Source organism: Colossoma macropomum, unplaced genomic scaffold, assembly GCF_904425465.1.
Source record: "Colossoma macropomum unplaced genomic scaffold, Colossoma_macropomum, whole genome shotgun sequence".
NCBI lineage: Eukaryota > Metazoa > Chordata > Actinopteri > Characiformes > Serrasalmidae > Colossoma > Colossoma macropomum.
In genome coordinates, this window is record NW_023495965.1 from 1,177,410 (window position 1) to 1,205,000 (window position 27,591).

General features: G+C 44.2%; 1 protein-coding gene across 1 annotated transcript in view; it reads left to right on the forward strand.

Annotated features, from left to right (window-relative positions):
* The window catches only part of cacna1ab (calcium channel, voltage-dependent, P/Q type, alpha 1A subunit, b), a 147,810-nt gene that overhangs the window by 1,382 nt on the left and 118,837 nt on the right, over positions 1–27,591 (forward strand). The window lies entirely within an intron of this gene.

A 27,591-nucleotide genomic window follows, 5' to 3' on the forward strand; every position in this document is an offset into this window, starting at 1 on the left:
TCGACTATCGTGAGTCTGCGATTGGATCCTAAACCTAAGCTGAAAGTCGAGGCTGCAACGCCTTAAAACATCAATTATAAAAGAAATAGTTCTGGTCCTGGAATCTGATTGGCTGAGCTGTGTTTGAAGCTGCTGTAAAATGCTGGATCTGCACACGACTGAGTTGTGTATCCGTGAACTGAGGTGTTAGGAGTGTTCTGCGTGGAGTGCTAGCAGTGCTGAGAGGTGGAACCGGAGTGTATAAGTAAACAGCCTGAAACCATATTAAACACAGGAACTTTGCTTTTAATGTCCGTTAATGTAAAGAGACTTTATTCAGTCCATTCCTTATGAAACTCATACACAGTGTAACGGACAGCGGAGCTCAAATGATGGAAAAACCGGACACACGTGTTTTTCTTTGGTCAGTGATGGTGTCTGTGATTATATGACCAACAAGCGATGAATTGATGAGATCATTTACATCCCGAGAATCGTCTGATATCGATACTGACCTCTTCTTTTCTAAACTGAGCTCAGGGCGTCACACACGCAGAGCCAACATGACGTTTATTTAAAATCAGACGGGTCATCCCGGTATCGTACACAGAAGGACAGGACGCGGCTGTAATTCGGCTCCTGGTCCAGTTAGCAGGAGCAGAATGAGCCTCTTTAATTGAAGCGTAATGGTGGTTCTTCAAGGGTTCTTTAGTAAAGACAGTGGTTCTATATAGAACCATGAACACTCAAATAATCATCTGTATACTTAAATGGTTCTCTGCAATGGTGAGAAGGTTCTTCAGATCGATGGAGAAAGTGTCGTATATATATTTGAAAGTGGTTCTATTTAGAACTCATGGTTCTCAGTTGTTCTCCATGTTGGCGAGCAGATCTGATTTTGATATTTTGCTCTAGGGAGATAAATAACAACAGTGTGTAATTAATCATAACATCATTAATCACAGAGTGTGTGTGTGTGTGTGTGTGTGTGTGAGTGTGTGTGTGTGAGTGTGTGTGAGTGTGTGTGTGTGTGTGTGTGTGTGTGTGTGAGTGTGTGTGAGTGTGTGTGTGTGTGTGTGTGTGTGCTGATGTCAGCATATAAGCCCCCAACAGAGCTTTGCTGAGAAGAGTGGAGTGGAAGAAGTAAGGAGGGAAAAGAGAATGATGAAAGGATGGAGGGAAAAAAGAAGGATGGAAGAGTGGAGGGAAAAGAGAATGGTGGAATGAAAAGACAAGGATTTATAGAAGAGAAAGGGATGGGAAAATGAGGGTGGAAGAATGAATGAAAAAAAGAAGAATGGAGGGAAAAATGGATAATGGTGGAAGGATGGAGGGAAAAGAGAAGGATGGATGGAATAGAAATGGATGGAGAAAAGAGAACTGAACAAAAGAAGGACAGAGGGGAAAAAGAATGGTGGAGAGAAAGAGAAGACTGGAAGCCAACAAGAAGAACGGAGAGAAAAGAAAAGGATAGTGAGGAAACAGGATTGGAAACGGAAGAAAGAAAGATGGAAAGAAAAGGAAAGGATGGAAAAGATAAAGCTAGAAGGAAAAAAGAAAGGTGGATGGAAAAGAGAAGGATGATTAAAAATGTAGATGGGCAGAAAAGAAGGGTGGAAGAAAAAGAAGGATAGAGGAGAAAAAAGAATGGAGAGAGAAGAGGAAGATGGAAGAAAGGGAAAAGGATGGAAGGGAGAGAAGGTGAGAGGGAATCAGAAAGGTGGAGGAAAAGAAAGGATGGAAGAAAGCGAGAAGGGTGGAAGGATGGAGGGAACAGGCGTGGAGGGAGAGGAGGAGGACGAGGAGAAAGGTTCTGACTGAGAGCTGATGTGGGATCTGATTATGTCTGTGTTTAGATGTTTAGTTGAGCGGTTCTGCTCAGACGTTCTAAACCCAGTACAGATCAGTCATTTCAGCTCTGACACAGAAAACGTACTGAATATTTCCTTTAAAGTGGGTTCTGCTGGACGGTTCTGCTGGAAGGTTCTGCTGGACCGAGTGCTGTTCTGCTGTTACCAACAGAATGACAGTAAAGAACAATACAGGTTACCAGTCTGCCTAACTTACGCTATGGCACTCAGTTTGAGGTTCTGTTGGATTAGCTGATCATGGTTCTCTTAAATTCTCTTGAATTGATTGCTGAGCTGGGTTTTCTTTAATTAGCAGGTTGGGGTTCTAGCAAATTAGGTGATTGATGTTCTGTTAGATTGGTTTATTGGAGTTCTGTTGGATTCATTTACTGGGGTTCCTTTGGATTATCTGATTGAGGTTCTGTTGGATTCCCCTATTGGGGTTCTGTTGGTTTAGCTGATTGGCATCTGTTAGACTAAATGAGGTTCTGTTGGATTGGCTAATTGGGGTTCTGTTGGATCAGCTGATTGAGGTTCTGTTGGATTCTCTTATTCAGGTTCTGTTAGCTTATCTGATTGGCATTCTATTGGATTGGCTAATTGAGGTTCTGTTGGATTGGTTTATTGGGGTTCTGTTTGATTAGCTGATTGAGGTTTTATTGGTTTCCCTTTCTGGGGTTCTGTTGGATGAGATGATCGAGGTTCTGTTGGATTCCCTTATTTAGCCTCTGTTGGGTCAGATTATGGTTCTATTGGATTCCCTAACTGGGGTTCTGTTGGATCAGCTGATTAAGGTTCTATTGGATTCCCTTACTGGGGTTCTGTTGGAAAAGCTGATTAAAGTTCTGTTAGATGTGTTTATTAGGGTTCTGTTGGATTAGCAGATTGGCATTCTGTTGGTTTAGCTCTCTGGGGTTGTGTTGGCTAATTGAGGTTCTGTTGGATTGGTGTATTGGGGTTCTTTTTGATTAGCTGATTGAGGATTTATTTGATTACCTACTGGGGTTCTGTTGGGTTAGCTGATTGAGGTTCTATTGGGTTCCCTTACTGGGCTTCTGTTGGATAAGGTGATTGATATTCTGTTGGATTGGCTTATTGGTGTTCTGTTGGATTGCATTATTGGGGTTCTGTTGGGTTAGGTGATTGACATTCTGTAGGTTTAGCTCATTGGGGTTCTCCAGGATTTGCTGGTTTTGATTGGAGTTGGATTAGCTGGGTGGGGTCCAGTTGGGTTAATTAATTGGGGGTCTGTTGGTCAGTCTGATTAGAGTGCTGTTGGTTACTTTCATTGTGGTTCTTTTGGATTAGCTTATTGGGGTTCTGTTGGGTTAGGTGATTGAGATTCTGTTGGATTGTCTGATTGAGGTTCTATTGGATCCCCTTGTTCTGTTGGATTTGCTGGTCTAGGATTAAAATCAGTTTATGTTAATTTGGCTGTTTGTCAGAAAGTAGTTTAACTCTGTTTTCCACTCATCTGAAATCTAGTCCTAAATCCAGCGAGGCTGCTAAGACTGTTCTAGCTGGACTGCTGTTCTAGACGGTTCTAGCTGGACTGAGTTTTCTGTTCTGTCTCATGGTTTGAAGCGCGTGTTACAGAATATAAAGACCTTCAAGTCCCGTAAATTTGGGAGAAATACTGGATCCTCTGATTGACACTGCAGGCCTTTTCTATTTATACTGTAATGCACTCTTTGTGGTTTATTATATTGTCATATCTCATTCTTCTGCTCCCCCACCCCTCCCCCCTCTCTGCCTGGTACCATCTGTTCCCCTCTCGGTTGTCTTTGTGGTGTTGGTGTCCTGCAGTTCCGTTGGACACTCCAGTCAGGTTACTCGTGGTCACTCTGATCAGGCTTCTGTCGGATTGGGCTTGTGTTTGATGGTGAATCTGGTGGACTCTCAGTCTCACAGGGCCAGGAATGATCTCACATCCCGAATACACGTCTGAGGACAAACGGTAGAACGTTTGGTGCTGGACTGAGGCGAAAATCCCTCTAGGCCACCGATACCAAAATCAGAACCCAGACCCCAGAATGAGCTCTAAAAAGGTTCTTTAGTAAAGACATTTGCATGCTTAAAGGTTCTTCAGATTGATGGAGAATGTGTTGTGTATGGTTCTGTATAGAACCCTTTTTTAAAAGGATTCTGTGTAGCACCAATAATGGTTCTTCTATTGTCACAAGCTTGACGGTCGTAACAATAGCAGGTTCTATATAGAACCATTTACAACACGTTCTTCATCAGTCTGAAGAAACATTTCACCATGTGTTCAAGGTTCTATATAGAAAGGCTGTCTTTACTAAAGAACCCTAAAGAACCCTTGAAGAACCGTCTTTTTGAAGTGTGTATCATTAGCTATCGGAACTGTTTTTCTCTTGTAGTAGGTAACGTTTATTTGTTCTCGGCACTCACAGCTCACATCTACGTGATTGACTGGAGTGTTCTGGAGGAACTTTCAGACACGCTAACTTACGTTACCTCCATGTGCTAACGACAGGCTTGTTGTCCATCAGACAGTGTTGATGAGAGCACCAGCGCCCCCTACTGAGCTCCACCTTTATGAGGTGTTGGATTGGTTTAGAAATTTCACTCACAATTTCCTCCCAGCCTAATAAATCTACACTCCCACTATATTTAGCACAGAATTTCTCACGGTTCTCACCAGATGTTCTTGCTATGAGATCACGTCTGGACCAAGACTAGCACACTCTGTGATTGGGGTTCTGTTGGACTAGATGATTGCTGCTGAAGTGATTGGGGTTCTGCTGGGGTGAATGACTCTCTTAATAGCTTTGATTGGGGGTCTCTTGGGGTCTCTGTGTTTTACTGATTGGGATTCTGTTGGTCATTTTAATTAAGAGTCTCTTGGTTTTACTGATTGAGTTTTTTGGTTCTGTTGGTTAGTTTGATTGTACTTTTTGTGACTTTGAGATTCTGTTGGTCACTTTGATTAGGGTTCTGTTGTATTTGGTGATTACAGCTGTCCTGGATGAGCTCTTTGGGGTTTTGTTGGCCAGTCTAATTGGGATTCTAATGGTCGTTGGTCATTGATTTGTGTTCTGTTGGTCAGTCTGATTTCGGGTCCTTTGACTGGGGTTCTTTGGTAATTTTGTGATTCTGCTGTTCACTTTGACTAGGTTCTGTTTCGATTTGCTAATTTTTGGTCACTTTGTGGTTCTGGTGGTAAATTTGACTGAGATTCTGTTGGCCCCTTTGATCAGGGTACCATTGGTCACTTTTGGCCTTTTTTGGTCCTGTTTGATTGGGGTACGTTTTGGGATTCTGTTGGGTGTCCTGACTGTCGGTCGCTTCTCTTGGAGAGGGAGTTCTGTTCTGTTACTTTCTGTTGGTCACTCTGATTTAGGTTCTGTAATTCATTCTGGGTTCTGCTGAGTTCATTTTTGATTTCTGCTTCTGTGGTAAAGCTCAGCCAGCATGGGACAACATTAGCACATGTGCTAACAGTATATAGATGGCATTGAACTCTGTGGGGTAGATGAACATTCTGTCGCATCAAATTAGATGTTTCTCTGTGTTTCTGTTAATATCTTTGTGATGATCCAGCTCAGAAATCCAGTTCAGACACTTCCTGAATCTGTAGAGTCGCCCTTTCCATTCCATCTTATCTCGAGATCATACGAGACTCACATCCGGAGTTATGAGCCTATGAAGAGGGGCTGAGATACACGGCATCTGCCTCTCACCGTGTGGAACTGGTGGATTGGTGTGTCCGTCTACATTCTGTGTGAAACTGACCGATGGACACTCAGGAGATCACTAAGGACTGACCATCACGCTGGAAACCCTTCATTCTTCATTCAGTCCACATCGGAGACTCATGTGAAACGGCGTGCAGAGAGTTTACAGCTGCTGAAGCTGCTGGAAAGGGCCAGATTATCTCTCTACACTGCATAAATGGTATCTTGGCAAATTAGATTATCTTAAATCCAGTCAAAATATCAAGTATTTCTCATTTCGACACTGTTGTACGCTTATTATAAGATTATTTAACTTAACTTTCTCTACATTTTTATGGGTTTCAGTCAAATTATCTCACTATTTTGGTAGAGAATTTTGCTTGTTGTAAGAAATATGCTTGAAACAGGCCACTTTACCTGCCAGTATAGTGAGATAATCACCTAAATATCCTTAGTAAAATCACTTAAGTAAAATAGTCTTGTAGTGAGGTTACAACGATCTCAAGATGAGCAATATTAGATATATTGACTAGGTTTAAGATAATTACTTACCAAGACACCATTTTTTGCAGTGTACACGCTGCTCCAGGTCAAAGAGCTGAGGTTGTTCTGAACATTCTGATATGTAGTATTTCAGTATCATGTCGTACACAAGAGCTTTTAAAGGCAAACGTAAGAATAGATACAGAAAGACCCCAGAGGGTTAAAACATACATTAGGCGAAAAGAGCTGGTTCCAGTCAGACGTGTCTGTATTATGTCTGTATCTTTGAGCATTAAGAACCGATCAGAAGGGCGAGTGGAGTCTGAGGGGAACAGCTGCTCTCCGTGAAGTCTGTAGATGCTGTGGGCAGATTCGGCGAGTCACTCTGGAGTGGGCGCCTTCATCAGCTCAGCGTATTTACACCACAGATCCTTTACACGGAGCAGGAAGGAGGAGGTTCTGATGGAGAAGCACCCTCCAGAATCCTCGAGAAACCCTGAGAGGAACTGCAGGAGCTACGCCAGCGTTCCCTGGAGGCAGAACCAGCAATAAAGTGAATAAGAACCTTCCTTAAGATCTTTCAGCCCAAAAACAGCCAGTCTGTGTAGAGGCAGTAAACTGACGCCGAGCTTGATAAATGATGCTGAACACCTTATTTAATTCAGTTTATATGAGTAGAGAGTTAAAATGAACTAGAACCCGGCGTATTTGGCCTCTGCCTGCCAGTGTTCTGTAGCAGCGCTCTGCTACGCTGCGCTACACGGTGCAGTGTGTGGTCTGGTTAGTTGTTAGGAATGTAAAACAGCAGCGGCAGCTCTATGCCAGAACACTGTAACACTGATACATACGAGCTCAGATATATGTGGATGTCTTTTATGTGCTAATGATTAAAAAATGGAATGACTTACAAGCTACAAATGTCTGTGTTTAGTCTAAAACAGGCACAAAAAGGTCTTGTGCATTAGCCTTAGCTTGGTGCTAACAGACCATTATAGACCTCATAGGGGAGCCAGCGGAATTGAAGTATTTTTCTTTGTTTTTCGTAACGTCAGCGTCCCGAGCTGAAGGCCTAGCTCAGATATTTTGTGGTTCTTCCAGCCTCGATCCCGTCTGTTTTGCAGGTGATGTGCTCTGTAAGCTTTACTCACCGAGTGTCATCAGTGCAGTCAGGACTCACGATGAGTATCAGAGAGAGTGTAATATATTTAGAACGTGTCCTGACACTCAGACTGGTGGCAGCTAAAACAGTGACACCTGTTCTGAGGATCAGCAGCCTCGGGGGGCCGGGTGGTGGAGGGGGGAGTGGGCCGTAACTCAACACCACAAACACACGCATACACACATACACTCACACACACACACACACTTACATACGCCATGTGGGACATTCACGCTCCGATGTGCAATCACACAGAAATACACCCAGATCTGCTGTTCTCTAGTTGGTGGAAACAATCTGGCACTTTAGGCCATCTGAACACACTCAGTGAGGCATGAACGGTTGGGGGGGTGTGTGTGTGTGTGTGTGTGTGTGTGTGTGTGTGTGTGTGTGTGTGTGTCATAAACATCCTTTATGTGTTGAGTGTCAGTGAGTCAGTCTCTCTCCCTTTATTCCAGCTTCCATTCTGTTCAGGAGCCTCACTTTCAGTTCCTCAAAGAATCTGCAGACACACCTCCAAAGTTCAGTCTTAGAAGCTGGTTGATGATTTTCTGAAGTAATCAAACACAATCAGTGGTGTTGAGGTCTGGACTCTGGGGTGGTCAGTCCATCGTTCAGCTTCTTTGTTTGATGTGTCCGTCTCCTTTTCTCAGTGAGGTTCTTCTTGATCAGCTACACATCCTTTCAGACCCACAGCGCTGAGTCGTCTTCTCACAGTGGAAGGATGGACAGAAACACCTGTGGATGTTTTCAGATCTGATCAGCTTGATTTTCTCCTCTCTCTCAGAGATGAAAGCTTTAAGTGCTGTTTATCTGATAGGGGCAGGTTTGGGGTCGACAAGCTCTTTCAGGTGGTTGCTAGGAGCCACATTTTCTCTGTAGCTTTTAATCAGATTCTCCAGGTTTGGAAACTTTCTCCTTCCTTATGTAAGTCGTTCATTTTAGTATTTAATTATGCTGATGCTAATGTTGAAACTTTGAGTCTCTGTGAAAGACTTTATTCTCCATATTCGATGTCAGGCCAATATTCAAGGTTACGATATTGGTACAATACAAAAAAAAGCGTCTTGATAAGTGAAATTACCTGAAATCTAGTCAATATATCTAATATTTCCCATCGTGAGATTGTTGTTATATTACTGTAAGATTATTTTACTTATTTCTAGACCTTTTTTTACTTGATTTATTTTAATAAGCCAAATGGCGGATGAGTTGGCTTGGTTTAAGTACATTTCTTGCCACAAGCAAAATTATCTGCCAATATAGTGAGATAATTCAGCTTACTAAAATCAGCTAACACACGTGGAAAGGTGTAGAAATAAGTTAAACTATCCAATATGTTGACTAGATTTAAGATCATTTCACTTGCCAGGGACACCATTAGTTGCGGTGTATCTGCCGATATTTGAGGTTTCAGTATCGGGGTCAGAAAAGCGAGCAGTGGTATCGTCCACCTCTACAGTGAATATATTTTAAAAGGTATCAGATACTTTAAATAGACTCTGAAGCCGGATGGCCTTTTCTCTAGACGATGCTCAATAGCACTGTGTGTGTTTTCAGCAGAGCTCACATTTAAATCATGCACACACACACACACACACACACACACACACACTCACACTCACACACACACACACACACACACACTCACACACACACTCAGATGTAGAAATGCTCTTTTTTTCTCGCAGCTGGACGCTGTTGTGTGTGTGTGTGTGTAACCTTTAACTACTCGATTCCGTGTAAAGGTCTTGTTTTGTAAATGCTGCCTTTGGTTGGAGCCTGCTGTTCTTCAGCCCTGTGGGTCTCTCTCTCTGTCTCTCTCTGTCTCTCTCTCTCAGTCTCTCTCTCTCAGTCTCTCTCTCTGTCTCTCTCTCACTCTCTCTCTCTCTCAGTCTCTTTCTCTCTCAGTCTCTCTCTCTCCCTCTCTCTCTGTCTCTCTCTCTCACTCTCTTTCTCTCTTTGAGGGTTTAGCATTTTTGGTAGGCTGTTATGTGTGATTGGTTCTGATTGTTGATAGTATCAGAGTTTGAATTGGTTTCCATGGAAACGGATGCAGGTAGGACACCGACTGTTGGAGCACCTGAGCAGGTTATAGTCATGTTTGGTGTTGAACTTTGCTTCTTTAGCTATGAGGCTAATGTAGCTCACAAGCAATGGAATCCTATACTCCACCAATCAGCACAGAGCTGCGAAGATGCACAGTACAAAGTTCCACTTTATCAGCTCCACTGACCGTATAGTTTCACAGACTGTAGTCCATCTGTTTCTCTGATACTTTGTTAGCCCCCTTTTACCCTGTTCTTCAGTGGTCAGGACCCCCAGTGTGATCAGACACTCATACCAGCACAGAGTGCTGTCCACTCTATTAGACACTCCTACCTTGTCAGTCCACCTTGTAGATGTAAAGTCAGAGACGATAGCTCATCTGCTGCTGCACAGTTTGTGTTGGTCATCCTCTAGTCCTTCATCAGTGGTCACAGGACGCTGCCCACAGGACGCTGTTGGCTGAATGTTTTGTCTCAGTCCAGCAGTGACATTGAGGTGTTTAAAAACTCCAGCAGCACTGCTGTGTCTGATCCACTCACACCAGCGCAACACACACTAACACACCACCATCACGTCAGTGTTACTGCAGTGCTGAGAATGACCCACCACCCAAATAGTACCTGCTCTGTGAGGGTCCATGGGGGTCCTGACCACTGAAGAACAGGGTGTAAAGAAACAGATGGACTACAGTCTGTAACTGTAGAACTACAGAGGGAAACTAAGCGGTCAGTGGAGCTGATAAAGTGGACAATGAGCGTAGAAACAAGGAGGTGGACTTAACGTCGTGGCTGGACTAGACTTTTTACGTCTTGTCTGACTCCATTTATTCTCCTGTTACTTGACACTGCTGAATGATTATTGATCATTTGTGTCGGTTTGACAGTTCAGTGTTAATTATAATTCACGTCACTGTCGTGACGTGATGAGTCCTCTCCTTCACTCTCACCGTGCACGACAGTGAGTGTGAGACGATGTGTAGGTGTGTGTTGGGCTGTTATGGTTGAGCTGAGGCTAAATGCAATTTACTGAGATTATATATATATATATATGTACATATATATATATATATATATATATTCTAGATCCATGCTGGCTCCTCACTCCAGTATCCCACAGTGCAGTGGGCTTTAGCATTAGCTTTAACTGGGTAGTGTCTGTTGGCCCACTGGGTAAGTGCAGGGAATTTCACAGCAGCTCATTTTACACCCCACTGCAGCCCCCCCGCCTCCTCAGTGTGGGGGTGTACAGCACCAGCTAGCGTAGCACTCAGCTTTCCAACAGTGTGGTCATATCACTGTGAGTGAACTGCCTGCTGCACAGAACCAGAACCAGAACCAGAACCAGACTAATATCTGTTATTACTTTCCAGCAATGGGAAACCATGACTATTGGAGCTAGAACTTCTCCTTTAGTTCTTTAGCAAAGGCAGTGGTTCTGTATAGAACCGTGAACACTCAAAGAAACCTTTACATGCTTAAAACGTTCTTTGCATGGGTGAAATGGTTCTTCAGACAGATGGTTGTGTTGTATATGGTTCTGTATAACATCAAAAAGGGTTCTTCTATCAGAACAAGCTTGACATCATAGCAAACTCTTTCCAAAAAGGTTCTATGTAGAACCATATATAACAGATACTCCATCAGTCTGAAGAACCACTTCACCATGCAGAAGAACTAAGGGTTCTTTGAGTGGTCGTGGCTGTGTATATCTTTACTAAAGAACTCTTGAAGAACCAGCTTTTTTAAGAGTGTAAAGGTAAAAACATCTCTTCAGTAATGCTAATTTCTGCTAGCACCCTTATGGGATTTTAGTAGAACGTTAGCGCCAAGCTAACAGCAATTCATATGAACATTAAACACAGACATTTTAAGCTTGTAAACAATGTTTATTTTCAGGGAACTTTAAAATTTAGATTTTGAGACATTCAGGGGGTTCACAAGGTTAATTAGGGGGTCCCAGCTCCCCCCAGGACCCCCTGTATTTCACCCCTTGGGTCCCACTCATTGTAAATCAAACCATCATTGGTTGATTTTATCTGTCTCTTCCTAACGATGTTGGTAGTTACTCTAACGTGTGAGGCCTTTCAGTCCAGCTCCTGAGGTCCTAACCAATGGGACAGCAGCTCAGCTGTATCTGCCTAGACACCACAGAGAGAGCAATTCTGATTGGATAATTATCTGTTGGCTGTTTCTCGAGTTTAACCCTTTTGTTTCCGAACGAAACTGAACAATAAAACGGCTTCAGTACTTACAGAGTTTAAATACAGCTGTGATCACTCGTCCTTCTCCGAAGACCTGAGGTTCTCCTCTGATTTTCAGCTAATCCTACTGGGCCACTGTTCCAGTCTAACATCACTAAGGTCACATTAAATTCACAGAATTACTAAATTTATACATTTTATAATGTGTAATGTGTAATTTTAGAATTTTCATTATCAATTTCAATTGAAATTTGTATTTGTTTTTTCTTTTTAAGCTTTTTTTGGCAATATTTAAAACATTTTTTGCACATTTCTGGCTTTACCATCACAATTTCATACATATTTTCAAACTACACGTAAAGAGGTGGATGTAAAGCCCTTCAGCGGCTGAATCAGGCTGGAGGAGCTGTGTTTATATGGACCACACACACTCTGATCATTCTTCAGTCATTAAAAGCTGCAGTAATGAGGGGCTTCCTCCGCCGTAATAACCATAAACATTCTCATGATTCAGACGTTTCGCACGAGGACCAACACGGACACAAATATGTGTGTGTATGTGATACCGAGTGATCTGCATCGCTTTTATAGTCAGAACTCTCTTCAACAGAGACTCTGCGGTGCTGTGTAAAAGACTTTCTCTTTCAGTCTCACTGTGCACCACAGTGAGTGTGAGACGATGTGTAGGTGTGTGTGTTGGGCTGTGATTGTAGAGCTGAGGCTAAATGCCTTTTATTGATATGTGTTCAGTAAGAAATGCATTTCTAATAACCCACAAAGCCAAACGTGATGCATTTACAGTCCAGTCAGCCTGACGTTGGACAGCCGATACAGGAAGGAGTGTGTTTTTCTAATGCATGAACTAAAACTGTGCTGCTTTTATCAGTTTCAGGGTTAGAATGTTATAATATTGTCCCATTTCTCCACCTGCTGTGTTTTCATTGGATGATTTCAGTCAGTGGGAGGGGTCTGTGAAAGTTAAAGTCTGCAGATTTCAGAGTTTCTTCTGAAATGAAGGGTATTAATGGTGGGTTTGTGCTGCAGCAACAGCCTTTACTCTTCTGGGAAGGCTCTAAATGTTGGGACATTGCTGTGAGGATTTGATTGAACATTAGTGAGGTCAGGTACTGATGTTGGATGGTCAGTTCTGGATCACTCCACACCGGACGCTCTGAGTGCCAATTCATCCATTTCTCTGAGCGCCACAGTGCAGCACTCAGCATTTCACTATTCCTGCATTAACCTTCTGGAGCCTCGATCTGTTCATCTCTCCTCTAAAGGCTCTTCATATATCATGATCCTCATATGTTTCATATCTAAATGCTCCGTTATCTTCATCACTACTTTCCAAAACCGCTGCAGCAGCTTCAGCAGCTGTAAACTCTCTGCACGCCGTTTCACATGAGTCTCCGATGTGGACTGAATGAAGAACGAAGGGTTTCCGGCGTGATGGTCAGTCCTTAGTGATTTCCTGAGTGTCCATTGGTCAGTTTCACACAGAATGTAGACGGACACACCAATCCACCAGTTCCACACAGTGAGAGGCAGATGGCGTGTATCTCAGCCCCTCTTCATAGGCTCATAACTCCGGATGTGAGTCTCGTATGATCTCGAGATAAGATGGAATGGAAAGGGCGACTCTACAGACTCAGGAAGTGTCTGAACTGGATTTCTGAGCTGGATCATCACAAAAACACAGACACAGATATAGAAACAGAGAATTTGGTGCGTGGCCGAGTTTGTGGACCCCAGAGGGTTAAATTAAACCGTAAATGAGAGCGCAGAGATCAGTAGTGTTGAAAGTCTGTTTTAGAGTATAAAGTTTCAGATTGATTACAGGAAGTTGAGTCAGGATATCGTCACCCATTAAAGAATAAAAGAAGAAAAGTGAGGAGCTGAACTTTACCCTCCTCTGCTGTCACTGCAGACTGGCAGGGTCGCCTACAGAGCAGCGCTGGTAGCTGTTAATGAAGTGATGCTCTTTTTATTTGAGGGTCTCATTTCAGAGGGAAGATCTCAACCACTACCCTGTAACTCAGTTCTAAGGGGCAACACTCGAAAACAAGGGGTAAATATAAGAAATGGGACAGGGCCTTAGAGTCCAGCAAAACAGAATAGACTGTGTGTGTGTGTGTGTGTGGTGTGTGTGTGTGTGGTGTGTGTGGTCTGCTTGGGTACTCTGTGGAATTGGTTTGTCAGGCAGTCGAGGGCACAGGTCAGGAAAACTGTCACTCAGCAGAGAGAGAGAGAGTGAAAGAGAGATTGTGAGAGAGAGAGAGAGTGAAAGAGAGATTGTGAGAGAGAGAGAGAGAGAGAGAGAGGAGAGACGCTGACTACTATAATATCAATTAGGCTGTAAGTGGAAGAGGAGGACGGAGGAGTGCGGGGTGAGAGAGAGACAGTCAGTGAGAGTGTATGTGCATGTCTACAAAAGCACCTCATTATTGGTAAAAGTGAACGACCCCTGCAGAATCTCACTCCTCAGCTGATCACTATTGATCCTGCCTGTAAATAGCCGGTCTTGGTTGCCATGGTAACCCCCTCTGCCTGCCCCTGCAATCAGATAAACGCGCTTTCGCACCGAGCGAGCGAGCGGCATCGAGGGAATACTCACGCACACGGACGCGCATTTGTTTTTATGCGCAGGACGTTGGGTCACATGACACATACAGTGGTGTGCACCACATTTTGCACATTCTGCACATTTAAATGCACAATTAGTTTTTGTTTGCTGAACTTTAGCTTTATCTTTTCTGCCTTTTTCTGTATGTTAAAGGTGCAGTGTGTAAGATTTACTGGCATCTAGTGGTGAGCTTGCAGATTGCACCTAGCTGAATCCCCCTCCCTCACCCCTCCCTTTCCAAGTGTATAGTGGAACCTACGGTGGCCGTCAGGTTTTCTGCTGACGCCTGTCCCGATTTCGTTTTGGTTCTTTATGTTTTCTCTTCGTTGACGGTGACGATTCACCCTCTCTCACTTTATCTTGTGCTAAATAATAAGTCTGATCCTCCATTTGTCAAAATATGGGTTCTCAAACATCTCACAGCACAAAATGTTCAGCAGCACCAGCAGCTCCACTGATTCTTCTTCTCTCTACGTCTTCCAGCCGGGGCTGGAAGCGCCAGCAAATTCGAGCTGCCGCTTCAGCGTAAAAGGCGCCCTCTAGAGGCAGTGTTTGGTTTGTCTGTTCTGGGCTACTGTAGAAACATGGCGGTGGCAGATTCTGTTGAAGAGGAGCTGCTACCTATGTAGATATGAAGGGCTCATTCTAAGATAACAAGAACACAACGATTCATAGTCACAGCTGATTATGCACCAATCAGAACATGGCTTTGTTACTATATTCTGTGTCTGATAATAGAGCCTCCCAAATCACCTTTAAACTCAGCAAATAAACAGAAATTGTCCTGAAATAACAAATTAAAGTGTGAAATTAAACACTAAGACAATTTAAAGAACAGCTATTATTATTAAAAGGTGGAAAATTTTCTAAAAGTTGAAACAGTTGAAGTTGAAAGTTATGAACAGATTTTGTTGGTCCTCAAATTGTTGCTTCTGTTTTTCTGAGGCTTCTTCAACAAACACAGGAGATTATTGTCTTGAAAATGTACAGAAACACACACAGAACAGAGAGCAGTGTTCCCCAGAGAGCAGTGAGAACCGGGTCACTTTCCCGTGTTCCTCAGAGGCTGTATGTGCGAACGACTCTCACACACATTCATCACTGCACCCTCCTCCTCCTCAGGTCACAGGTCAACAGTTTAATTTGCTTTGCTGACATGGTGACCTCTGAAGAGCTTCGCTTTGTCCTGAGATTTGAGATGAGCACCTGAGGACACCAGCTCACACACTCTTACAAAAGATGGTTCTTCAGGGGTTCTTTAGTAAAGACAGTGGTTCTATATAGAACCAAGAACACTCAGAGAACCCTTTACATGCTTAAAAAGGTTCTTTGCATGGTGAAATGGTTCTTGAAATTGATGGAGAATGTGTTGTATGTGGTTCTATATAGAACCTTTTAGAAAAGGGTTCTATATAGCACCAAAAAGGATTCTTCTGTTGTGCTTGACATTGTAATAATAGCAGAACCCTTTTTGGTGCTGTATAGAAGATATACGTATATATATATACAACGCATTCTCCATCGATCTGTAGAACCATTTCACCATGCAGAGAACCATTTAAGCATGCAAAGGGTTCTATATAGGACCATTGTCTTTACTAAAGAACCTTTGAAGAACCATGTTTTTTTAAGCATGTTTGTAGAACCATTTGCATGCTTAAAGGGTTCTTTGCATGGTGAAATGGTTCTTTAGATTGTGTTTCGTATGGTTCTATATAGCATGGGTTCTTCTATTGTTACAATGTCAAGCTTGTACCAGTAGAAGAACCCTTTTGGTGCTATGTAGAACCATATAGTCCATCAAGCTGAAGAACATATAAATGTTTCAATACAGAGCTCATAGTTAGCCTTTACTAAAGAACACTTGAAGAACCGACAACTTTTTTAGTGATGTAGAAGAACCTTTCAAACATTCAAAGGGTTCCTTGAGTTGACATGGTTCTGTATGGTTCTGTTACCCTCACTGAGTAGTGACAGTACATGCCTCAGTTATCGACTAACACTATGCAGGGTTCTACACAGGCAGTCTAGAACACTATGCTTCTCTATCAAACGCATATACAGCTAGCTGTCCGGCTGAGAGTCCCAGCGGCTGCTCCGGTTCTGGAGTTCTCAGCTCCGTGTTTAGTAACTGGGTCAGTCTTATAGACGTCCACCCGGCCGCGGGAGGGAAAGTGTTCTATCAGTAAAACAGAGTGTTCTTAATTACTGTTCTCGTCTTTAAAGAGAACTCACACGAGTGCAGAGGTCTGATTTAATTAACCGTTCAGCAGTTTGGGAAATCTCTGATTCTGCTAATTACATTCTGCGTTGCCACGCTAACGGTTCCTCATATTCCAGAGGATTCCGTCACACTGACGGTTCTCCTGCTCAGCCACGTTCTCATACATTCGGTTCTTCTCTCAATCCGTCACTCGTTTACCCCAAACGTGGCCCGTCAGTTTTCGCTCTGGAGCTACGAGGCTAATGTTGCTAACAAGCAGTGGAAGCTTATGTGCACCAATTAGCATGATGCTAACCTCTCTCTCTTTCCTTTTTCTTTTCTTCACTCTCTCTTTCTGTGTCTTCCGTTTTCCTTCTCAGTCTTTCCTCTCTTCTTTCTCTCCTTCCTCTCTCACTTCTCCTCTCTCTCTTCTTCTGTCCTACCTCTTTCTCTCTCTCTTTTTCTCTCTTTCCCCCCCTCCTTTTTTCTTCTCCTTTCTTTCCACTGTCCTCCATCTCCTTCCTCTCTGTTCTCCTTCTTTTCTCTTTTCCTTCCTCTCTTTCTGTTTTGCCTCTCTCTCCTCTTCCCTTTTTCTTTCCTGTGCTCTCTCGTTTTCTCCCTTTGTCTTGCCTCTTTTTTCCATCTCAGTGTCTTTCCTCTGTTCTCTGTCCATTTTCTCCTCTCTTTCTCTTTCATTGCTCTCTTCCCCTTTTTCTTCTCTTCTCTTCCCGCCATCCTCCATCTCCTCCCTGTCTCTTATCCTTTTGTCTCTTCCTTCCTTTCTTCTTTCTCCCTCCTCAATCACTTCTTCTCTCTCTTGCTCTGTCTTGCGTCTCCTCTCACTCTCTTTTTTCTGTCTCGTTGTCTTTCCTCTCTTTTGTTTTCTGTTTTCTCCTCTCTTTCTCTCTTTCATTGCTCTCCTTCTTTTTTCTCTCCTCTCTAATATCCTGCATCTCTTCCCTCTCTCATCTCCCTCCTTTCTCTCCTTCGTCTCTCACTTCTCCTCTCTCTTTCTCTGTCTTGCCTCTCCTCTCTTTCTTCCCTTTTTCTTTTCTCCTCTCTCTATCTGTCTTTCCCTCCTCTCTCCTTAATCTTCCCTCTCTCTCTTTCTTTCAAGACAGAGAGAGAGAGAAAAGGAGGTTCAGAGGAAGATAAAGAGAAAGATAGAGAGATGGAGCCCTCCCCTCATCCTCCTCTTCCCTCAGTGTGGCTCAGTTTGCGTAGTGTTAGCTGTAACTCTCCTCCGAGCGATCCAGCAGTGACTCACTGCACCTGCCTGCCAGAGACAGAAAGTGGGTTTTTGAGCAGATGAGTGGAAACTGTAGATATTTTTAGGCTGATTTATCCTGTTTTTCTTGTGTCGGTGTGCAGGTGACCACAACAGCACACGCCGCACGCACCACGTCCTCCATCCGTTATTAATGCTCGGCCTGGATTTCATTATTAATGTTCAGGCTGGCTGTGGGGACACTGAACTGTCAGGGTGAGGCTAATCAGAAGGGAATTTCACCTTCTGTAGCTTTAGCACTGGAGCTACGAGGCTAATGCAGCTAACAAGCAATGGAAGCTTATGCCAAACCAGTTAGCATGGTGCTAATCATTGCACAACTGCCTGAAACGCCAGAATGCAACTGCTGCACCATTTCCGTTCCACCTTTCCAATAAGAGGCCGGAAAATAGGAAGCCAACTTCAGCTTTGTGCCTCAAACCATGTGGAGATGTTCAGTAATCTCCAATAGACTGGATTACAGTTAGCATCAGGCTAATTTTCAGTTGCTTTAATACTATTGTACGGTCATTTGTCAACTGGGAGGCTTGGGAATAATGTGGTCTCCACCAGACCACATCTCTTCATCACTTCCACTAACTGACCAACCCTTTCCAGCATGTTCTCCACCTCTGTGCTTCTGCTTTCAGTCTGAGAGGGAAGGCCTGTTGACCCCATGGTACAAAAACTCCCCGGGGGAGTGGACAGGTCAGCAGTGAGCAGTGCTGAGTCCGTCAGCTCTTGGCCTCGCTTATCAGGCCCAGCCCTGCTGACATGTACGCTTACGCAGCTGCAGACCGCCTGTGAGCTGTATATCTCCCAGAGCACACTGGGCCATTGACATCCCATCAGCTTTAATCAGCACCGGCTCTGCTTGGCCAGAGCTCAGGGCAGCATGTGTAGTGCAGGCTTGCAATACAGTAGATTCGCATAGGAAGTGTTGAATACTGCTGGACTGTGTTGGACAATTGTGGAAAGGTTTGGATGTTGGATGAGGTTGGGACACAGTAGGACAGTGGTTAACAGTTGGATGGTGTTGGACACTGTTTGACAATGTTAGAAAACGCTGGACTGTGCTTGAAGGTTTGGACAGTGTTGGACAATGCTAAACAACATCTGACAGTGTTTGAACCACATTGGACAGTGTTGGAAGAATTGAACAGGGCTGGACAATGTTGGACACTGTTAGGCTGTGTTGGAAAGTTTGGACAGTGTTGGACAATGTTTAACAATGTTGGACACTGCTGGACAATGTCGGCCAGTGTTGGACATTTTTGGACAATGTCAAACAATGTTGGACAGTGTTCGACAATGTTGAATGATGTTGGACAGCGTTGCACGTTGTGGGACAGTATCAGTGTTGAACACTGTTGGGTAGTCCTGGACAACGTGGGACAGTGTTAGACAGTGTTAGACAGTGTTAGACAGTGTTGAACAATACTGGAAAATGTTAAACAGTTGGAAGGTTTGGTCATTGCTGGACAATGCTGAACAACTTTGGACAGTGTTGGAATATGTTAGAAAGTGGGGACAGTGTTGGACAATGTCAGCCAGGGTTGGACATTGTTGTACAATGCGAGACAGGGTTGGACAATGTTGAATGATGTTGGACAGTGTTGCACCTTGTCAGACAGTGTCAGTGTTGGACAGTGTTGGAACAGTGCTGGACATTGGACACTGTTGGACAATGTTGGAAGGTTTGTCCAGTGTTGGACAATGTTTAACAACTTTGAGCAGTGTTTAAAGGATTGGTCACTGTTAGATAATACATAACAACTTCGGGCAGTGCTGGAAGGTTTGGGCAGTGCTGGAAGGTTTGGGCAGTGCTGGAAGGTTCGGTCACTGTTGGACAATGTTAAACAACATTGGACAGTGTTGGACAGTGTTGGACTGTGTTGGACTGTGTTGGAAAGAGCTGAAGCATATTGAAAAGTTTTGGACAGTCTTTTTCCTGAATGATGTTGGACAGCGTCCAACAATACTGGATAACTTTGTACAGTGTTGGGTAGTGTTGGACAGTGTTCTCTGTCACTGGACAGTTGTCTAAGGTTGTACAGTGACGGACATTAGATGGGATTGGAAACAAAAAAAATTTAAACCTGTGATTGGTTCTGAAACCCTCCCGTTGCCTGTGATTGGCTCTGAAACTGTCCCCCTGCCTATGATTTGTTCCAAGACCCTCCCCCTGCCTATGATTGGTTCTGAGACCCTTCCCCTACCTGTGACTGGTTCTAAAACCCTTCCCCTGCATTTGATTAGTTCTGCACTTTGAGCTGCATAAATGTATGAAAGCTGCTCTATAAATGAAGTTTATTATTATTATTTTAAAAGAAACAATGAACCTGGAGTTGTGAGGTGTGGTGTGACAGTGATGTGATGCTTTCTGACTCTCCAGCTCTGTATGTTTAACAGTACGGCGTTAAAGCGCGTGTCGAATGGCTGCAGTGAAGTGCCTCCATGAAGCTAACCTACATTACTGAACCCACTTACAAATGCTGCAGCTCCTCCACCATCTCCCCCACCTCTCTCTCTCTGATGTGGTGTGGTGTGATTTATGCCCAGCCCTGCTGAGAGAGAGGAACGCTGGAAGGAAAGATGGAGAAAGAGGGAGAAGAAGAGAAAGAGGAAGGAATAAGCAGCGATAGACGAGAACAGCGATCCACAGTCAGGATCAGAATTCGAAGCTGGAGATCATAGATACCCTCCCCTGCTTCTGATTCTCCTCCCCAGGCTCCGCCCACAAATGTGTCCTTTTGTAGCTACTGTTGTGAGGTTGGACAAGATTTACACAACACCAGTAAAAATCTGACTCAGTTTATATCACAATACCTACATTTAGAGTCAGTTATTCATTCAGCCTAATGAGAAACTGTAGAACAGACTCGGTTTATATCACAATACCTACATTTAGAGTCGGTTATTCATTCAGTCTAATGAGAAACTGTAGAACAGACTCGGTTTATACCACAATACCTACATTTAGAGTCAGTTATTCATTCAGCCTAATGAGAAACTGTAGAACAGACTCAGTTTATACCACAATACCTACATTTAGAGTCGGTTATTCATTCAGCCTAATGAGAAACTGTAGAACAGACTCAGTTTATACCACAATACCTACATTTAGAGTCGGTTATTCATTCAGCCTAATGAGAAACTGTAGAACAGACTCAGTTTATATCACAATACCTACATTTAGAGTCGGTTATTCATTCAGCCTAATGAGAAACTGTAGAACAGACTCAGTTTATATCACAATACCTACATGTAGAGTCGGTTATTCATTCAGCCTAATGAGAAACCGTAGAACAGACTCAGTTTATATCACAATACCTACATTTAGAGTCAGTTATTCATTCAGCCTAATGAGAAACTGTTTTCAGTAGCTATGAACAAACACATTTTTGGGGGGATTAGGGTGATTACTAGTGAGGAAGAGTGTTTGTAAAGGCCACTGCACACCAGACGCACCGTGTCACATCACACAGCATCCAGAATTCCAAACCATTGTTTTCATGGAGGTGCGCACACGGCGCTCCACGACTCCGAGCACTGTCCGGTTTCTCAGCTCGCCATGCTGAATTTAGCCATTACTACATTAAATCGTGAGCACAGAGAGCCACTATAGATCACACGTGGGCTGAAACTTACACAGAGAAAGGCAGCCAGTCTTTTAGGTAAACAGACAGATGCTAATGCTACTTCACCTCAGCTAACGGTACTAGCCTAGCCTTTTTCAGCTCATGTCTTCCAGCCCAAAACAGCCAGTCTGTGATGAGCGTGATAAGAAATGCTGAAAGCTTTATTTCATTTATTTTGTATGAGTAAAGTGTAAAGATAATCTTGGTGTGTTTCGGCTCTCCCGCGTTCTATAACAGCGCCCTGCCGTGCCGTGGCCTCAAGGCTGTGTTCAGACTGCAGGCTAATCGGATTTGTTTCTCAAATCAGATCTTATGAATCGACTGTCCGCTCTGTTATCTGCAAGTGGTCAGATGAGATTTGTGTGTCCAGGCATCACCAGTCTATCTGCATGTGTTGCCGTGGTAACGACGTAGGCGTCAGTAACTACGTAGCTACGCTGGTGTCGTGGATTTCAAGCGCGGATGCAGGAGCATCATCTCCCCTCCAAACTCCTCCGAACTCTCCTCATCATCATGAATCTGTGGAGCTTTTCTGGAGTCCCAGAACTTCATCACTCTGGATTTGACATCGTCGCTGTTTGTCGTGTTGTGAGTGACGAATAAGACACTTTGAAATCCGATTTGAGGGTCCAGAGCGTCCAGACTGAGACGCATCTGTAGAAATCTGACTGGAGTCGCATTTCAAACCACCTCCAAATGTGGTTTGAAATGGTGTTTACATTATCAAAAATCAATCCGGATACAACCAGGATATGACAGAAATCAGATTTCATGGGGGGGGTTTGTGTCCACACTATCAGACATCATTCTGGATACAGTTTGGATATGACAGAAATCAGATTCCAGGTTTCTTTTTTTGTTTTGTTTGTTTGTTGCTGTCCAAACTAATCAAACTCATATTTGGGCTGGCAGTGTGAACTGCCATGTCACAACTCCTCTCTAATTTGAATGCACTGAAGTTTTAGCCAGTAATAGATAAAAATGTGCCAGATTTTGATTAGAAATGTTAAAAGTTGCTTTTTAATTATATTAAAACTTTGTCATTATATTCTCTGTTGCTTTTGGTTTAACAATTAAATTCTTGTTTGAGGCTATTAATTTGTTGCCTGAGGAACTGATTTGGTACTGATAATGAGTTGCTGTGATCTGATTGGCTGGGTAATGGACCGTCGTTAGACAGAGTGGGCGTGCCCTGTAAATGTATAATGTGGTGACAGCGAGGAAGAAAACTTCTAATATTACGCTGTCACTGGATTGCATCAGTGATCTACAGCAGCCTGCAGCTACAGAGAGAGAGAGAGAGGGAGAGAGAAAGAGGGAGAAGCAGATGGAGAGGGAGGGAGAGATAAAGAGAAGTAGAGAGATGGACTAGCAGTGGCAGATGGAGAGAGATTTTTGACTGAAGAGTAAAGAGTTTGGAGACGAAAAGGAGAAAAACAGCGAGGCAGAAAATAAAGAGATGGAATGATGGACAGAGCGAAAGAGAGCGTGTGAAGTGAGATGAGTAAACAAAACTCCAAAGAGCGCAGAGCTGGAGCTCTTAGCCAAAGGGGGGAAAGAGAAAGAGTGAGAGAGAGAGAGTGACAGAAAGATAAGGGAGAGATAGAGGAGATAGACTGGAGAGAGGGAGAGAGAAAAAACAGCAGATGAGGGAGAGAGAGGCAGAGGGAGAGAAAAGTGAGTGAGGGAGATAGTGGCGAGAAATAGAGACGGGATGGAGAAAGAGGGCAGGGAAAAGAAAAAAAAAGAAGAAAAAGGGAGAAGAAGGAGCGGAGAGAGAGTAGCGAGGGAAAGAGAAAGAGAAGAGGGAGAGTGAGATTGGGAAAGAGAAGGGAGAGAGAGAGAGAAGGGAGAGAGTGAGAGAGCGAGAGGAGGGTGGGGAGGAGAGAAGCCTTTTATCAGTCACAAATCTATTTTTAGTGCTGAGCAGGAGGAAGGCTCTACGGCATCATTACTCACACACACACACACACTCACACACACACACACACACACACACTCACACACACACACTCACACACACACACACACACACACACGCACTCACACACACTCACACACACACACACACACACGCACACTCACACACACTCACACACACACACACACACACTCACACACACACACACTCACACACACAGCATCGCTCGTCTCGTTCAAGTGTGTGAGATCAGCTCTTTTCCCTAAAGCAGGCCATCAGCTCAAAGCTCCACTGCAGCATCAGCCAACACAACTACAACTCCCATGATGCCTTCATCAGCCAAACAGAGCTGGGCACACTGTGCGCTCATTCAGCTGTACTGGGGGTTGTAGTTCACAGCGACTGCTGAACACGGAATTCTTTATTTGGATTCAGAAGAGATGTTTATATTGGAAGGATTTACCCACACACACATTCTTCTCTTCTCTTCTCTTCTCTTCTCTTCTCTTCTCTTCTCTTCTCTTCCACTCCTCTCTTCTCGTCTCTTCTCTCTTTTTCTCTTCTCTCTTTTTCTCCTCTTTTCTCTTCCCTTCTACTGTCTTGTCTTCTCTTCACTTCTCTTCTCTCTTCTCTTCTCTCTTTCTCTTCTCTTCTCTTCCACTCCTCTCTTCTTGTCTCTTCTCTTCGCTTATGCTGTCTTCTCTTCTCTTCTCTTCTCTCTTTTTCTCTTCTCTTCTACTCCTCTCTTCTCTTCTCTTATTTCTTTTTCTGTTTTTCACCCCTCTCTCTCTTCCTAAATTGATCTGTGAATTATTAAGAGTCCATTATGAGCTGCAGGCTGCTCAGCACTCTGACCATCTTCCAGTAAAGCATCATCACACTGAGAGAGAGAAAGTGAGAGTGAGAGAGAGAGACAGACAGAAAGCCAGAGAGAGGGAGACAGACAGACAGAGACAGAAAGAGAGAAAAAAGTGGAGAGAAATAAAGGGGAGTCTTGTCACTTCCTGTTCCTCCTGTTATACCAAAAGCATGACTCTAAACCCATAGAGGGCGCTAAAGTTCACGTGTTTGTATTTGTCACAGTATGTAGGAAGCTAGCATTCCTGCTACTGAGAGCTGATTGGTCAGCATTACTGCTACTGAGAGCTGATTGGTTAGCATTCCTGCTACTGAGAGCTGATTGGTTAGCATTCCTGCTACTGAGAGCTGATTGGTCAGCATTACTGCTACTGAGAGCTGATTGGTTAGCATTCCTGCTACTGAGTGCTGATTGGTTGGCATTCCTGCTACTGAGCACTGATTGGTTAGCATTCCTGCTACTAAGCACTGATTGGTCAACATTCCTGCTACTGAGCGCTGATTGGTTAGCATTCCTGCTACTGAGAGCTGATTGGTTAGCATTCCTGCTACTGAGCGCTGATTGGTTAGCATTACTGCTACTGAGCGCTGATTGGTCAGCATTCCTGCTATTGAGAGCTGATTGGTCAGCATTCCTGCTACAGAGTGCTGATTGGTTAGCATTCCTGCTACTGAGAGCTGATTGGTTGGCATTCCTGCTACTGAGCGTTGATTGGTTAGCATTACTGCTACTGAGTGCTGATTGGTTAGCATTACTGCTACTGAGTGCTGATTGGTTAACATTCCTGCTACTGAGAGCTGATTGGTCAGCATTACTGCTACTGAGCGCTGATTGGTCAGCATTCCTGCTACTGAGTGCTGATTGGTTAGCATTACTGCTACTGAGTGCTGATTGGTTAGCATTCCTGCTACTGAGCACTGATTGGTCAGCATTACTGCTACTGAGTGCTGATTGGTTAGCATTCCTGCTACTGAGTGTTGATTCGTTAGCATTACTGCTACTGAACACTGATTGGTTAACATTACTGCTACTGACTGTTGGTACTGAAAAACGAATGCATTTATCAACCTTTAAGTACTATATTACACAAGTGCTCCATAGCAATCCATTCACTTTGGATTTTATTTGGAGCGCCCTCTAGTGTATGGCTACCTTAGAAGCCATGATTGAATGGCAGTTCTCCTCACTACAAATTGTCTGATGCAATATGGGTAATGGGTGGAGATGTGGTATGGGTAATTGGTCACAGAATGGGTGGAGGTGCAGTGTGGGTAATGGGTGGAGATGCAGTATGGATAATTGGTGGAGGTGCAGTTTAGGTAATTAGTGGAGGTGCAGCATGGGTAATAGGTGAAGGCGCACTATGGGTAATGAGTGGAGGTGTATTATTGGTGGAGGTGTGGTATGGGTAATGGATGGAGGTACAGTATGAGTAATAGGTGGAGGTGCGGTATGGGTAATAAGTGAAGGTGTGGTATGGATAATGGGTGGAGGTGCAGTTTAGGTAATTAGTGGAGGTGCAGCATGGGTAATAGGTGAAGGCGCACTATGGGTAATGAGTGGAGGTGTATTATTGGTGGAGGTGATGGATAATGGGTGGAGGTGCGGTATGGGGTAATAGGTGAAGGTACAGTATGGGTAATAGGTGAAGGTGCGGTATGGGTAATGGGTGGAGGTGCGGCATGGGGTAATAGGTGAAGGTGCGGTATGGGTAATGGGTGGAGGTACAGTATGGGTAATAGGTGAAGGTGTGGTATGAGTAATAGGTGAAGGTACGGTATGGGTAATAGGTGAAGGTGTGGTATGAGTAATAGGTGAAGGTACGGTATGGGTAATGGGTGAAGGTGCAGTATGGGTAATGGGTGAAGGCACATCATGGGTAATAGGTGAAGGTACGGTATGGGTAATGGGTGAAGGTGCGGTATGGGTAATGGGTGAAGGTGCGGTATGGGTAATAGGTGAAGGTGCGGTATGGGTAATAGGTGAAGGTGCGGTATGGGTAATAGGTGGAGGTACAGTATGGGTAATAGGTGAAGGTGCGGTATGGGTAATAGGTGAAGGTACGGTATGGGTAATAGGTGAAGGTGCGGTATGGGTAATAGGTGAAGGTACGGTATGGGTATGGGTAATAGGTGAAGGTACAGTATGGGTAATAGGTGAAGGTGCGGTATGGGTAATGGGTGAAGGCACATCATGGGTAATAGGTGGAGGTACGGTATGGGTAATGGGTGAAGGTGCGGTATGGGTAATAGGTGAAGGTACGGTATGGGTAATAGGTGAAGGTGCGGTATGGGTATTGGGTGGAGGTGCGGCATGGGGTAATAGGTGGAGGTACAGTATGGGTAATAGGTGAAGGTGTGGTATGAGTAATAGGTGAAGGTACGGTATGGGTAATAGGTGAAGGTGTGGTATGAGTAATAGGTGAAGGTACGGTATGGGTAATAGGTGAAGGTACGGTATGGGTAATAGGTGAAGGTGCGGTATGGGTAATAGGTGAAGGTGCAGTATGGGTAATAGGTGAGGTGCGTATGGGTAATAGGTGAAGGTGCGGTATGGGTAATAGGTGGAGGTACAGTATGGGTAATAGGTGAAGGTGCGGTATGGGTAATAGGTGAAGGTACAGTATGGGTAATAGGTGAAGGTACGGTATGGGTAATAGGTGAAGGTGCGGTATGGGTAATGAGTGGAGGTGTATTATTGGTGGAGGTGATGGATAATGGGTGGAGGTGCGGTATGGGGTAATAGGTGAAGGTACAGTATGGGTAATAGGTGAAGGTGCGGTATGGGTAATAGGTGAAGGTGCAGTATGGGTAATGGGTGAAGGCACATCATGGGTAATAGGTGAAGGTACGGCATGGGTAATAGGTGAAGGTACGGTATGGGTAATGGGTGAAGGTGCGGTATGGGTAATAGGTGAAGGTACGGTATGGGTAATAGGTGAAGGTGCAGTATGGGTAATAGGTGAAGGTACAGTATGGGTAATAGGTGAAGGTACGGCATGGGTAATAGGTGAAGGTACGGTATGGGTAATGGGTGGAGGTACGGTATGGGTAATAGGTGAAGGTGCGGTATGGGTAATCGGTGAAAGTATGGTATGGGTAATGGGTGGAGGTGCAGTATGGGTAATAGGTGAAGGTACGGTATGGGTAATAGGTGAAGGTGCGGTATGGGTAATAGGTGAAGGTACGGTATGGGTAATGGGTGAAGGTGCGGTATGGGTAATGGGTGGAGGTGCGGTATGGGTAATAGGTGGAGGTGCGATATGGGTAATAGGTGAAAGTATGGTATGGGTAATGGGTGGAGGTGCAGTATGGGTAATAGGTGAAGGTGCGGTATGGGTAATAGGTGGAGGTACGGTATGGGTAATAGGTGGAGGTGTGGTATGGGTAATAGGTGGAGGAGCGGTATGGGTAATAGGTAAAGGTGCGGTATAGGTCATGAGTGAAAGTACGGTATGGGTAATAGGTGGAGGTGCGGTATGGGTAATGGGTGGAGGTGCGTTATGGGTAATAGGTGGAGGTGCGGTATGGGTAATAGGTGGAGGTGCGGTATGGGTAATGGGTGGAGGTGAGGTATGGATAATGAGTGGAGTGAAGGTGCAGTAGGAGTTCAGTCACAGTGCTGGAGTTTCACACGCCTGGTGCAGAGCTCATGTGGTT